The following is a 13,970-nucleotide window of genomic DNA, read 5'->3' on the forward strand; positions in this document are numbered from 1 at the left end:
GCGCCGTACTGAATGGCACCAGCAGAGTTAAGAGAGTTAAAGACTCGGTTATAGGAACTTGTGGATAAGGGGTTTCATCCGACTCAGTTTCTCACCAAGGGGCGTTTTAGTATGGTTTGTTGAGAAGAGGGATGACACCATGAGATTGTATATTAACTATAGGCAGCTCAATTAGGTCACGGTGCGGAACAGGTATCCGTTGCCTTGTATTGACGATTTAGTGGATCAATTGAAAGGTGCCAAGGTATTTTCTAAGATTGACTTGAGGTCAGGTTATCATTAGTTACGAATCAGAGAAGAGGATGTGCCTAAGACAACATTTTCGGACGAGGTATAGACACTATAAGTTTCAGGTGATGCCATTTGGATTGACTAATGCGCCAGCTACGTTTATGGATTTCATGAACAGAGTGTTCCGACGTCGCTTGGATCGATTTGTGATTGTGTTCATAGACGATACCTTGGTATATTCTAACAGTCAAAAGGCGCACATGAAGCATTTGGAAATTTTGCTGTAGACTTTGAGGCGGAAACAGTTGTATACCAAGTTTAGTAAGTGTCAGTTTTGGTTGGACAGGGTGAAGACTTGGTGACACTAACTTTATGGGGAAACGTGCTAGATTTTCGCAAATCATAAGAGTTTGAAGTACTTGTTCACCCAGAAGGAACTGAATTTGAGGCAAAGAAGATGACTAGAGTGGACTAAAGAGTAGGACTGTACTATTGAGCATCACCCAGGAAGACCAAATAAGGTAGCAGACATCCTTAGCAGGAAGTTCTCGAGATCGGTAGCTCATATTCGAGGAAGATATTTGCCTTAGTTGGTGGAGATGAGAAAATTGAGAGTTGGGCTAGGTATGGGTGATCAAGGAGCACTGTTAGCTACTCTCTATGTGAAACCAGTGCTAGTTGAGCGAATAATTGAAGCCCAGTCTCAAGATCCATTAGTCTGTACACTGAGATTAGAGGTCAAGAATAGCGACAGGACGGATTACTCAGTGAGGAATGATGGGGCATTGATGGTAGGCACAAGATTGTATGTTCTTGAGGATGAGACATTAATGAGGGAAATTCTTGAAGAGGCTCACTGTTCAGTCTTTGCCATACACCCTAGCAGCACTAAGATGTATTGTACTCTGAGGAAATATTATTATTGGTGGCCTTTCATGAAGAAAGAGATAGCGGAGTACGCCAGTAAATGTCTGGTTGTCAGCAAGATAAGGCAGAGTGACAGTAACCATCGGGATTGCTACAACCACTTTCGATTCCTGAGTGAAAGTGGGAGCACACTACTAGGGCTTTCGTGTTCACGATTTCTCGAACCCTGAGTAAGTACGATGGAGTTGGGTATTTCTGAAATTATCGCCTTGGAGAGGCGTAGTGAGATTTGGGAAGCGGGGGGAAACTCAGCCCTCGCTATTTTGGGCCATATGAGATTGTGTAGCGTGCGAGCCCAGTATCATTATCTCTTCCAGTGACAAGTACGTAAATTTCGAGGATGAAATTTTCGTAAGAGGGGTGGATTGTAACAACCCAGACCTTAATTAATATTTAGTTAATAATTTAATAGAGGAAAGGACTAAACTACCCTCGGAATATTTTACTCGGTTTAAAGATTGACTTTTTGACTGGGAAGGAATTTGGGATTTTGCTTGTACCGTTGCGTAGAGCGCGACGAAACGAGTTCGTAAACATGTACTGGGTTTAATTTCGAGTTGTATTGAAGGAAATACGAGCAAAATACTAAAAAGGGCAAAATTGTAATTTTTCCAAAATCAGATTTTTAAATATGAAGTTCCCTTTCTCTCTCCTCACTCTCTTCTTCCTCGCGCAGAACCCCACCCCTCCTTTTGCTTTCTTCTCCAGCCCCACCTCCAAGCCTCACAACCACCACCACCCGCCACCACCCAGCACCGGACCGGCCAAGGAAGGATTGGCCCATCCCCGCTGTCAAAGCCCAGCCCTCAGCCGCCACTATTAGTTGGAGAACTCGCCGGGAAAAGCTTCGAAACCACTGGTTTTTGGCAAAACTTCCCAAGCTTCGTTCTCCCTCCTCCGGCCACCAAACCGGGTGTGGTCTATTTACTTCGGTCTTTTTCGTAAGGATCAAGAAAGAGAGAGAAGGAAGCTCAAAAGGCGGAGAATTTGTACAAACAGTCAGCACCATAAGATCATAGTGTGCCTTACTAGGAAAAACAATTTGGTACGAGGGTTGGCTCAGTTCCATGGCGCGATGCCAAAGAGGACTTAATAAATAAATAAAATGTTCATGAGAATTGGGAAAATCCTTTAGAGCCTGCTCATTAGAGCAAAGCTGCATCCATGGGAGGAAGATGGGGCAACAGCACTTGGAAAAAGTGGTATGATAATTGCTCAAGTGATCAATGGAAGAATGGTTCAAAGAAGAAGTATGATGTAAATGGCAGGAAGAAATATTATGGTGGCAATTGGATTATTATCAGAAAGCAGGAGGGTGGTGGAGGAAGGAGGAACGTAGTTCACGTTGGTAATGAAAACCTGGCTTGATGAGGTAGAGCAACTTGGAAATTATGTAATGTTAGCAAATCTTAAGACTCCAATAGTGAAACCAGTATTGTTGTAGTGTCAGCAAATTACTCACAAAGCTTTATTAGTTTTGTACAAGAAGATTGATCATTTACTATATTATACAATATAATTTAGGTTTACTCTTTCGTGTGTTCTATTTTTGTTTTTGGTTTTTCTATATAAGAATATGAGCAGTTAATACATAAATCTCTTTCTTGATTAAGCCTAAAATTAATTTAACGAACATGTTATGTAGTAATTGGCCTTAGTGGTCAGTTAGATAGGAGTCAAAGAGAAATACGGTTGATGAGACTGGAGTAGAGGAGGACGTCAACAAGGGGAAGTCTTTTGCCGAAGTCTCAAAGTAGGTGAAGATTTATTTTTCTTTGTAGCTTTGTAGATTTAAGTGCTGGTCCCAATTGACCACTTCATTTGATCTGCTGAACTTGTCCATGTCAGCTGCTCACTAACATATTTGAACTTCTGGATCTGTTGGTCGCATGTTCTTTGTTGAACATTACCCAGTCAGTCACTTTTGCTATGAGAACTTCAGTTATTTCTTTAACTTCAATTTGCATTATGTATTGTGAATCGCTTGAGTATTCTACTTGAATATTTACCCACCACCTGCCTGAGGGGTATTCTTTTGCTTTCCCTTAGGATGCTTTGAACGTTGTCCTATCTCTCCCTTAGGAATTTTTTAGACAAATGCATGCTTCTTCCTTGGAACATTTACGGCAATCGTTATGCATCTCCCTTAGGACACTTTTTGGATTGCGTCTCCCTTAGGACGCTTTTTAGATTGCGTCTCCCTTATGACGCTTTTTAGTTGTCATGCGTCTCCCATAGGACTTTTTTAGACAGAAGCCAGCATTATGACGCTTTTAGCTATCATGCGTCTCTCTTAGGACGCTTTTAAATAGAAGCATGCGTCTCCTTTATGATGCTTATGGCAGTCGTCATGCGTTTCCCTTAGGACGCTTTTTGGACTGCATTCCCTTCAAACGCTTTTAGACAGATGTCTGCGTCTTTTTTAGGACGCTTTATGACAGTCGCCATGTCTCTCCTTTAGGAGACTTTTTATGAACGATGGCCTGGTTAGCATGCATCTCTTGGAGGACGTTGTGGATGTTTACCCACCGCTTACGTAAAGGGTGCATTCCTCTGCTGAAGGTTATTTTTACCCGCCCTTACCTGAAGGGTGCTTTCCTTTGCCAAGGGTTATTTTTCTTGAACACTTCATTGAATGAAAAATTGAAATTTTTTCAAAGTGAAGTGGAGTGGACTCAATCATTTGCTGGGAACTAAGCTGCTCTCCTTTGTGGTAGTAGGACATCAATTGGTGCTGATAAGCCGCAACTCGAACGATGGCCTATTTCCATTCTTCATCGAGCATATCAAGGTTGGTCTTCTGCTTCTCAGCATTCTGATCATTGCTGCCCATCTTGATGCTCATGATGTAATAGTGATATAAGGAAGAATGATTGCTTTAGCTTCATAGGCTAAAGAAAATGGGATTTTACCGATTGATCTTTTTTTCCTTTTGGTAGTGCAATAAGACCATAGGACTTCGGGAAGCTCGCTACCCATTTTGCCTCGATGCCTTTCAATATTTGCTAAAAAAAATTCGGTGATCTGCTTTCCAATGAATTGTAATCCGTTATCGGTGACCAGTGACTGTGGGTAGCCAAAATGGCAGATGATGTTCTTTCAGATGAATTGATCCATCTTGTAAAGTAATTGATGGCCACAACCATCATCTTCTTGTTGGCAGGAGCCAATGACATGGGACTTACTAAGTCGATGGCCCATTGCATGAATGACCATGGGCTGTTCTATGGATGGTACACTTCGGCATGTAGACTTGGGATCGGCTTGTAGTGTTGGCATCGATCACATCTTTTGAGATAATCTGTAGCATGGTAGGCCATAAGTAGCCTATGTTGAGAGCCTAGCAAGTGACTTGCCTCTTGAGTGGTTGCCGCACTCGCCATCGTGGATCTTGCTGAGCACCTTAGAGGTTTGAGGGTACTTTATGCAGGTGAGATGAGGACCGGAGTATGATTAGCGAACAAGTTTGCTGTCTTGCATGTAGTACCTTGCGGCTTTCTGTTGGACCTTTCTCACTTTGGACTTGTCTTTTGGAAAATTTTCAATTACCAAGTAGTTAATGATGGGGTCTTGCCAGCTAGGGTCTTCATCAATCTGCATTGAGTCTATTTTGTCTGCTTCTTTAATGCTTGGCTAGTCAAGGTACTCAACCAGGATGGAGTGTCTGAACTGGGTGTCCACCCCCGATCCTAAATTTGCCAATGCATATGCATGAGTGTTCTCTACCCGAGGAACTTGTTGGATTGTAAAAGTAGGGAATGCTTTCAAGAGCTCTTGGACTTTGTCGAGATACTGGATCAGCCTTGGGTGTTTTGCCATGTTCTGAGTAGATGGCCAACCTCTTTATCGACAGCTCCCTTGCCAAGCTTAGTTCAGAGAGCAATGCCTCATATTTTGCTTCGTTGTTTGAGGCTGTAAAAAGCGAAGTGTGATGGCTTGTTCCAACAAAGTTTCATCCGAGGAGATTATGACGACGCCTGATCCAATTCCTTTATGATTTGACGCTTCGTCTACGTGCAACTGCCACATGTAGTTCAAGATCGACAGATGAGGCCTTGTCTGCTCTTGAACTTTCCTTGTTTTTGTTAACCTACTTATCTTCTTCAGCTGATGAAGTGAACTTTGCAACGAAATCTGCTAAAGCCTGGGCTTTTATAGCAGTCTTCGGTAGGTAGAGGAGGTCGTACTAACTGAGTTCGATAGCCCATTTCATGAGTCGTTGAGAGGCATGAGGGCTGTGGAGAATCGATCTAAAAGGAAAGTTGGTCATGACAATGATCTAATGAGCTTGGTAGTAGGGTCATAACTTGCTTGCGGAAACTACAAGGGCCAAAATGAGATTTTCCATTTTCGAGTAGCGAGTCTCTACGTCGAGGAGAGCTTTTGAAGTGTTAAATACTGATTTTGGGCCCCCAGCTCCTCTCAGATGAGAGCTGAGCTGACGGCTGAGTGGGACAGCGCCAGGTAGGCAAACAGGTCTTCTCCTGGGTGAGGTTTCAAAAGTAAGAGAGGTGAAGTACGGTATGCCTTCAAGTTTTGAAAGGTTAATTTGCACTCCTCGTCCCAATTGTCCTTTTTTCCTTTCTTCAAAGCCCTGAAGAATGGCATGCATTTGTTGATGGATCTCGAAATGAATTGGTTGAGTGAGGCTGCTCTACCCTTCAAACTTTAGATCTCCTTCATGGTAGTAGGTGACTTCATGTTGAGGATGGCCTTGGGTTGATTTGGGTGAGCCTCAATACCTCTTTTGGTGACTAAGTATCCCAAAAATCGGTTGGATGGGACTCTAAATGTGGACTTGCTCGAATTCAACTTCTTGTGCAAATTTCTGCACGAGGAATATTCGGGTGTAAATTCTTTGCCTTTTGAGCTTCCTTCTCTCTCTTCCTTGATCCTTGTGAAAAAGAATGGAGTAAATAGACCACACCCGAAGGGTGTTGGCCAAAAGTCTTTCGATACATAAGTTTCGATTGGATCTTGATAAAGATACGACAATAGCTAAAGTAGATGGAGGTCTTCTTTCACGAGGAGAGCCGGGTGGTTGGAGCCGTGTGTGAGGGTGGCCGAAGCCGTGAGGGAGAGAAAGCCAAGAGTGGTGTGAGAGAAAAAGAGCTTTGGCTATGGTTTTAGAATTACCTTAAATGCTTGGTTTAGCCATGTATTTATAGGCTCCTTGTGTGCTTTTGCAAAGAATATTTTTGGGGGTTTCACTAAAACACCCAAAATGGGGGCTGAAATTATAAAAAAACCCAACACCCAAAACACTTTATAAACACACCCAAAACCCATCATTACACACACTCAAAACCCATTTATAAACACACCCAAAAAATATACAATTGTTGATTTTGGGTGTGTTTCTATGTTTAAATAGTGTGTGAGATTTTTTATAAATACATGCCTAAGATTGGGTTTATTTATAATAATCTAAATATTTTTCTATTTGGAAGGAAAATATTCTTTCTCTTAAATGGAGAGATTGAGTAAATTAGGGATTTCAATTAGAATCAAATCCCTAATTGATGATAATTATCTCAATTTGGCCTAAATAATCCCCCAAATAAATGGGCCCGATTATTGACCTAAGAGATATCTACTTGTCCACATGGCGCCTTGCAATTGGAGCGCCAAGATATTTGCTCCCACACTGGTTTTATCTTCTTATTCTGGAATGACCTCCAAGGATTGTACCTCTGTTGAGAATAGTAACCACTGTGATTAAAGAAAAAACCATAATAATACCAAAAAAATTATATACTAAAGAATAAATATTCAGGGTAACATATTTTCTGATACAGATACAACAGTTAATTGCATGTGTTTATTTTTAAAGCCAATCTCGTTCCATCACAGCATGATTGCATAGGTCTGCTAGTACATCAAAGCCTCCTAAAGCAATTTTTTTTTTTAAAGAAAAAGAAAAGGAAAAGGAAATCAGAGCCCAAGACAATTGAAAAACTTAATCTATATATATAAAGCAAAAGGAAGAGAATGGTGAAACATTCAAAATACCAAAAAATGCCCTTGGTTAATGCAAACATTAAGAATTGAAATTATTAATTAAATGAAGATAATATGGTAAATTCACACTTTTTTATATTTTAAAAAAATTAAAATTTAAAGAAAAATTAGATGATGAATCCTATTTTTATGGAATACAACTACCCATTATCTTTTTTAATTCTAAAATAAATTTCAAATTTGTTAAAAAAAAGCCTCTCGCAGGTGCGGAAGCGCATGCAGAGAGGCTAGTATGAAGAATACTAAAATACTCAATCAAAACAATAGCATTGTGTCGTGTAATGGATGGTTTACTTGCAGCTTTATCATTAAATTTGACACGTCCTAAGAGAAATATATCACACAAAAACAAACACCAAATTAAATGAAAACTAAGAAACTGGGAAGCTAATTTACCAAATTGCATACAACAATCCTCCACTTCAACTGACTGTTTACAACAATTCTAGGAATATTTGGCTAAATCCATTCCGCCAGTAGCCATATATTTAACTAAATAAGCTACTTCTAAAACCAAAAGATGCAAACCTTGTTTCTATTTCAAAGTCCACGAATAGAAGTAACTCAAAAAATAAAAGAAGTGTAATTGGGAATTTTTATACAGTGGGAATGCCTCTGATCCAGCCTCCTCGTTCGGTACCGCCTTCATAAAGAGTGAAACAATATTAGGAAAAAAAATAAAGCGAAAGAAATGAAAAAAAAGAGTGACGCTTTGGGGTCATAAGTGAAACCTTTGGCAACAAATTGGATTTCGCCAGAAGGACAGTTGAGGAGGAACCACTTTGCTATTTCTTTTTTGGGAGATTCACTAATATACCCAATATAAGAGTACAAATTATAAAAATACCATATATGAAATGAACTTTAGAAACACACCCAAAACCCATTTATAAAATAACAAAAAAGCTTTTAACTTCTTTTAAATTACAAAACTGTCATTGATTTCTCAAAACAAACCCAATCCCAAAACATATAAACAAGCCCAAAATACTCAATAGGACATCAAAGTAATTTAATAATCAAAATTAAATTCAATAGGGCCAATTGTCATTTTTTGGATTTTTTTTGGGTTTGTTTATAGAAATTAAATGGTGTATGGTTTATTTATAGTTTTAGTGCTAAGAATGGATATTTGACTAAATATCTCTTCTTTCTTCTATGTCGACCATTTCTCTCTTTCTCAGACAAGAAATTTCTAATGGAGCAACGTAAAGCAACTCATGTTTCATCGAGTCACGTTAATGTGGTGCGAAAAAAGTGGGTGAAAACCGAAAGGAACTGCTTCTTTTACAAGATGAGGCCAAGTTTTTTAGGTTGCTTTTTTATTTTTATTTTTATTTTATTTTATCTCATTTCTTATGATAATAAGGCCGACTTTTGTGGGCTGCTGTTTAGTTTTGGTTTTTATTATATTGTGTATTTACTAAAATACCCATCTAAAGTATGAATAACAAAATTTGCTCAGCCGTTGGTTTTTTTTTTTGTTTCAGGGGTGTTTCTTGCTAACCATGGTAATGAAGACAGAGAAAGAAGAGAGTTTGCTAGAAGTTTCTAAAGCTAACCACCAGTCTAACCTCCTAACAACTCTAACAACTCTAACCAGCTGTTGTTTTTGATGGGATTTGTTGGTGAGCAGAGAAGATGAAGTGCAAGGGCTATAAGAGTTGGGCAACTTCATTCAGATAGCTAATGGTCAACTTAATGGACACACGTGCTCTCCTCCAATTGGTTGCTTTATCTTTTGCCAAAGAATAATGTATCACCGTAACCGAAGGAGAGAGCTTGATTCATTATTTTCTCACATTGTCTATATATCTGTATATATAAAGCAAAAGGTAGAGAATGGTGAAACATTCAAAATACCAGAAAATCCCTTGGTTAATGCAAACATTAAGAATTGAAATTATTAATTAAATGAGGATAATATGGTAAATTCACATTTTTTCATATTTAAAAAAAATAAAATTAAAAGAAAAATCAGATAATGGCCTAATTTTATGGAACACAACTACCCATTATCTTTTTTAATTCTAAAATAAATTTTAATTTTTTTAAAAAAAAGCCTCTCACAAGCGCGGAAGCGCGTGCGAAGAGGCTAGTATATATATAAAGAAAAAGAGTTTTGTTTGGCTTCCCCTTACAATTAGAAACTATAGTAACTTTTTCTGGCACAAAGCAGCCAATTATCAATACCTCCAGAAAAAGGATCCCAGGCAGTGAAAATGAATACCGGCTGGCTATATGCTATACTACACTATGGAATTGGATTATTCCAGGCAGTGAATTGGATTATTCAATCACCAATCCCTGTGGAATTGACCTCACACTTACATATGCTATACTACCGAACGACTCGTGCACTTGCGAGTATCACAAGTTGAGGATGTAGTTGAATCCATTTTGGTACAGCTGAATCGACGCAATAGTGATGCAAGGAGCAATGTTATGACCCCTCAACTACCATTAACAATAGACTGTAGACATCATCTTAAAGCTGGACTAACTAAAAATTAAAGGTGGAGGGAGTGGAGCGGTGGCAGATCAAGGGCAGAGGAAGAGAGGGAATTTGGGGAGGCCAACAGATAACATGAAAATTGAAAAGTCTCCAGGGTTAAGTTTTTTAATATTTTTTAATTAATGAAAATTATAAGAAACTGATATCTTTAATATATATATATAATTTTAATGAGTTGGATGTCCACCTCAACTGTCACGTGAGATGGTATTAAAAATATGGTATAATTATGTGGTAAGCATATCATTATCCTTTTCCCTTATTTATTGAATCATGATCCCTTCCTTTTCTCTAGGCATAAGATTAGGAATAATTTGACTTCCTGGGTGTTTCAAACTTGTTTTGAAAACAAGCATAGTGTGAGGACCGGACCCACCCTATGTTGTGGGGCTTATCCAATCCCATGTTTGAAATTATTTTTTTTTGTGAATTTTTTTTGTTCAACAGGCCCAATTATTGATCCAGGAGATATTCTATTTGTCCAAATGGTGCCTTGCAATTGGAGCGCCAAGATATATATGCTCCCACACTAGCTTTGTCTTCTGATTCTGGAATGACCTCCAAGGATTGTACCTCTGTTGAGAATAGTAACCACTGTTATTAAAGAAAAAACCATAATAATAAATAAAAAATTGATCTACTTAAGAATAAATATTCAGGGTAACATATTTTCTGATACAGATACAGTTAATTGCATGTCTTTATTTTTAAAGCCAATCTCGTTACATCACAGCCTAATTGCATAGGTCTGCTTGTACATCAAAGCCTCCTAAAGCAATTTTTTTTAAAAAGAAAAGGAAATCAGAGCCTAAGACAACTAAAAGACTTAATATGAAGAATACTAAAATACTCAATCAAAACAATAGCATTATGTCGTGTAATGGATGGTTTACTTGCATCTTTATCATTAAATTTGACACGCCCTAAGAGAAATATATCACATAGAAACAAATACCAAATTAAATGGAAATTAAGAAACTGGGAAGCTAATTTACCAAATTTCATACAACAATCCTAGGAATATTTGGCTAATTTGGCCAAATTTCATTTAACTAAATAAGCTACGTCTAAAACCAAAAGATGCAAACCTTGTTTCTATTTCATCGAGTCACGTTAATGGGGTGCGAAGAAGTGGGTGAAGACCGAAAGGAACTGCTTCTTTCACAAAGATGAGGCCAAGTTTTTTAGGTTGCTTTTTTATTTGTTTTTATTTTTATTTTATCTCATTTCTTAGGATAATAAGGCCGATTTTTGTGGGTTGCTGTTTAGTTTTGGTTTTTATTATATTATGTATTTACTAAAATACCCATCTAAAGTATGAATAACAAAATTTGCTCCGCCGTTGGTTTTATTTTTTGTGTCACGGGTGTTTCTTGCTAACCATGGTTTGCTAGAAGTTTCTAAAGCTAGAAACACCCCTGAAACAAAAAAAAACCTAACGGCTGAGCAAATTTTGTTATTCATACTTTATATGGGTATTTTAGTAAATACAGAGAAAGAAGACAAAGAAAGAAGAGAGTTTGCTAGAAGTTTGCAAGGGCTATAAGAGTTGGGCAACTTCTTTCGGATAGCTAATGGCCAACTTAATGGACACACGTGCTCTACCAATTGGTTGCTTTATCTTTTGCCAAAGAATAATGTATCTGCTGTGGTGTGGTGGTAGCTCACCTCATTCCTTAACCATGAGGTTGGGGGTTCGATCCCCGCCCATGGGAATTGAGCGCATTTCGTGGCCAGCCGTTTACCTCCATTGGGAGAGCTCCCGCGGCGAAAGGGATTAGGCACTGCTGTCGGTGGTGGATACCCTTGGGCCTCATCCAAAAAAGAAAAAAGAGAGCTTATTTTCTCACATTGTCTGTATATATAAAGAAAAAGAGTTTTGTTTGGCTTCCCCTTACAATTAGAAACTATAGTAACTTTTTCTGGCACAAAGCAGCCAATTATCGATACCTCCAGACAAAGGATCCCAGGCAGTGAAAATGAATACCGGCTGGCTATATCTGAAGCCTCCACTTGGTGATCAGAAACAAGGTTCTGAGGATTCTTCTAAGGCGAGCACCGACCAACAAAACAGCAACAGCTCGAAATCCCCATCAGTGAGCACCAAAACTCTCCAACCCAAGAAAAAAGACAAGGGCGGAAGAGGCAATGACTTCAACATCGTTGGGAATAATATTACGGGGATAAAATCGGAGGGAGTAGGAATTTTCGAGTTTGGCAACACCCACATCTATAAAGGCCAAGGGAAAGAGAAACCAGTCGACTCCGGTGCTGATGAAGACGAAGCAGTGAACTGATGACTCACTGAGATCTGTGAGTGTGATTATTCATATTTTTAGTTTCTTTATTGTATTGCCTCTAACTTGTTGGGGTGATTGTTTAGATTTTTATTGTCATTAGTTTTATTTAATATAAAATTTAAAACTCTGGAAATCTTAAAAAGACAAAAAAGAAAAATAAGACATAGCTCAAAGTCTGAAAAAGATCTTTAGAAAAATATTTTCTTAAAAAAATCAATTCTTAGTTTAATATAAAATAAAAAACTACAGTTTCAGTTATTAATGTGTGTACATGAGCACACTTTAGATTTTCGCCCTAGGCCTTTGAGAGCTCAGGACTGGCTCTGCTCCATCTTACTTATATGTAATATTAATTTGGTGAGTAAAAAAAATTATATATGTTGATGGTTAATATTACTGCTCCTCCCAAGTTCAGCTTTAGTTAATTCCCTCAATTTTACTGCTTGATCGCACGCATATAGGCAATAAGGTTTTTCTGAGCATCACTATTGCTGAAGTTTTAAATTCCTCAAATTGTAGAATTTGTACATTTTAAAATCATAAATTAATCAGGATAGCGTTGCAATTCCTGATCCACCCTCACCCACTCTCTCATCTTCAACCACCTTCCCCACCCTCTCATATTTTACTAGCCGACCACCTCACCCACTCTCGTCTACTTGTAGCACACCACCTCACCCACCATGTAGCCTTACAATAGTTTAATAATGAATTTTTATTTTAATACATATCATAAGTATAGAAAATATTTTTATAGAATATTGAGGGCATTTCAGTAGGTTTTGAAAAATAAAATAAACTATACTTTCTTCAAGGGCATTTCAGTAATCAAACATTTCTAAATTCCGAAATATATTAGGGGTTCAAGCTTTACTAGTTTCATGTTGAATTTGATATAACTTAATGACCAAAATAGACATAGACGAATGAGCTATTGCATAAAGGATAACGACATATAAATTATATCAAATAGTTCTTTGAGCTTTTCCGTATGATTTTTTAATTTTGAGCCAACTTTAACCGTTCAAATTGTTAGACATGTTTAAAACTTCCAATGATTTTCAGAAATTTTCCCAAAAAATTCCGAAATATACAAGTTCCGAATTTGAATGGATGTTGAAATTCTGAAATTCATTTCAAATTTTTTTGGAATGGAATTGGAATCTACATATTCCAATTTGATCCGTCTGAAAATCAACCCTAGATCACTCCGATTCATGGTTAATAAATATGCTTTTAAGCTCTAGTTGTATTCTTTCGAACAATGAAAGAGGTCCCAAATTCAAACAGGCATAATAATAATAATAAATGAACCTAATTAAATAAACAGAGATCTCCATTATCAATAGAGCACCGAATGACGAAGCACACAAGGATTGTCATTAGGGTCGTGGATTGACATGTGATGTGAAGACAGAGGATAAAACATGGAGACGGCCAAGTGACCAGCCAGGAATATGTTGGCGCTAGTGTACAGATCAAATGGAACTCCAGAAGTTTATATAAAATTGTTCATATTTATATATTTATAAAATATATAAATAAGAACAATGGACTGGCTAAAAATAAAACAAAGGAGCTCTTTGTGTTAGAAGCTAACTGGGCATATAGTACGTACACTCTGTGAAACAGGGTAGGTCATCTTCTTGTTGGATTGTGGGTAAATTAAAAGCCGTTGTTATTGCCATTCATTATTTATTTATTAGTTTCATTCATTTGACTCTGATGGAATTTTCATCAGTTGAACTGAGGCACCATATTCAGCAATCAGCACCATAATGAAGGTTGAGGGTACCACTCCGATTAAGCCTACTTAAAACATAATTCCCATCAATGACCCAGGCTTGTTGGCCTCTTTTTTATGTAATAATGCTCTTCTTGACCATATGGGTATGTTGGGACATTCGTTCTTCTATGACTATACCCGTTTGAAAAACTGGATTATATAGTTGAATAAGATTCATAATTCTACTCAA

General features: G+C 37.9%; 1 long non-coding RNA gene across 1 annotated transcript; it reads left to right on the forward strand.

The window, feature by feature from the left end:
* Window positions 1-11,223: 11,223 nt before the first annotated feature.
* LOC148297461 (uncharacterized) lies at window positions 11,224-13,970 on the forward strand. The gene is made up of 2 exons (XR_015834495.1): window positions 11,224-12,007; window positions 13,736-13,970. It is a non-coding gene; the product is annotated as an uncharacterized LOC148297461 (long non-coding RNA).

The sequence above is a fragment of the Prunus avium genome, chromosome 1 (genome assembly GCF_965620075.1).
Source record: "Prunus avium chromosome 1, drPruAviu1.hap1.1, whole genome shotgun sequence".
NCBI lineage: Eukaryota > Viridiplantae > Streptophyta > Magnoliopsida > Rosales > Rosaceae > Prunus > Prunus avium.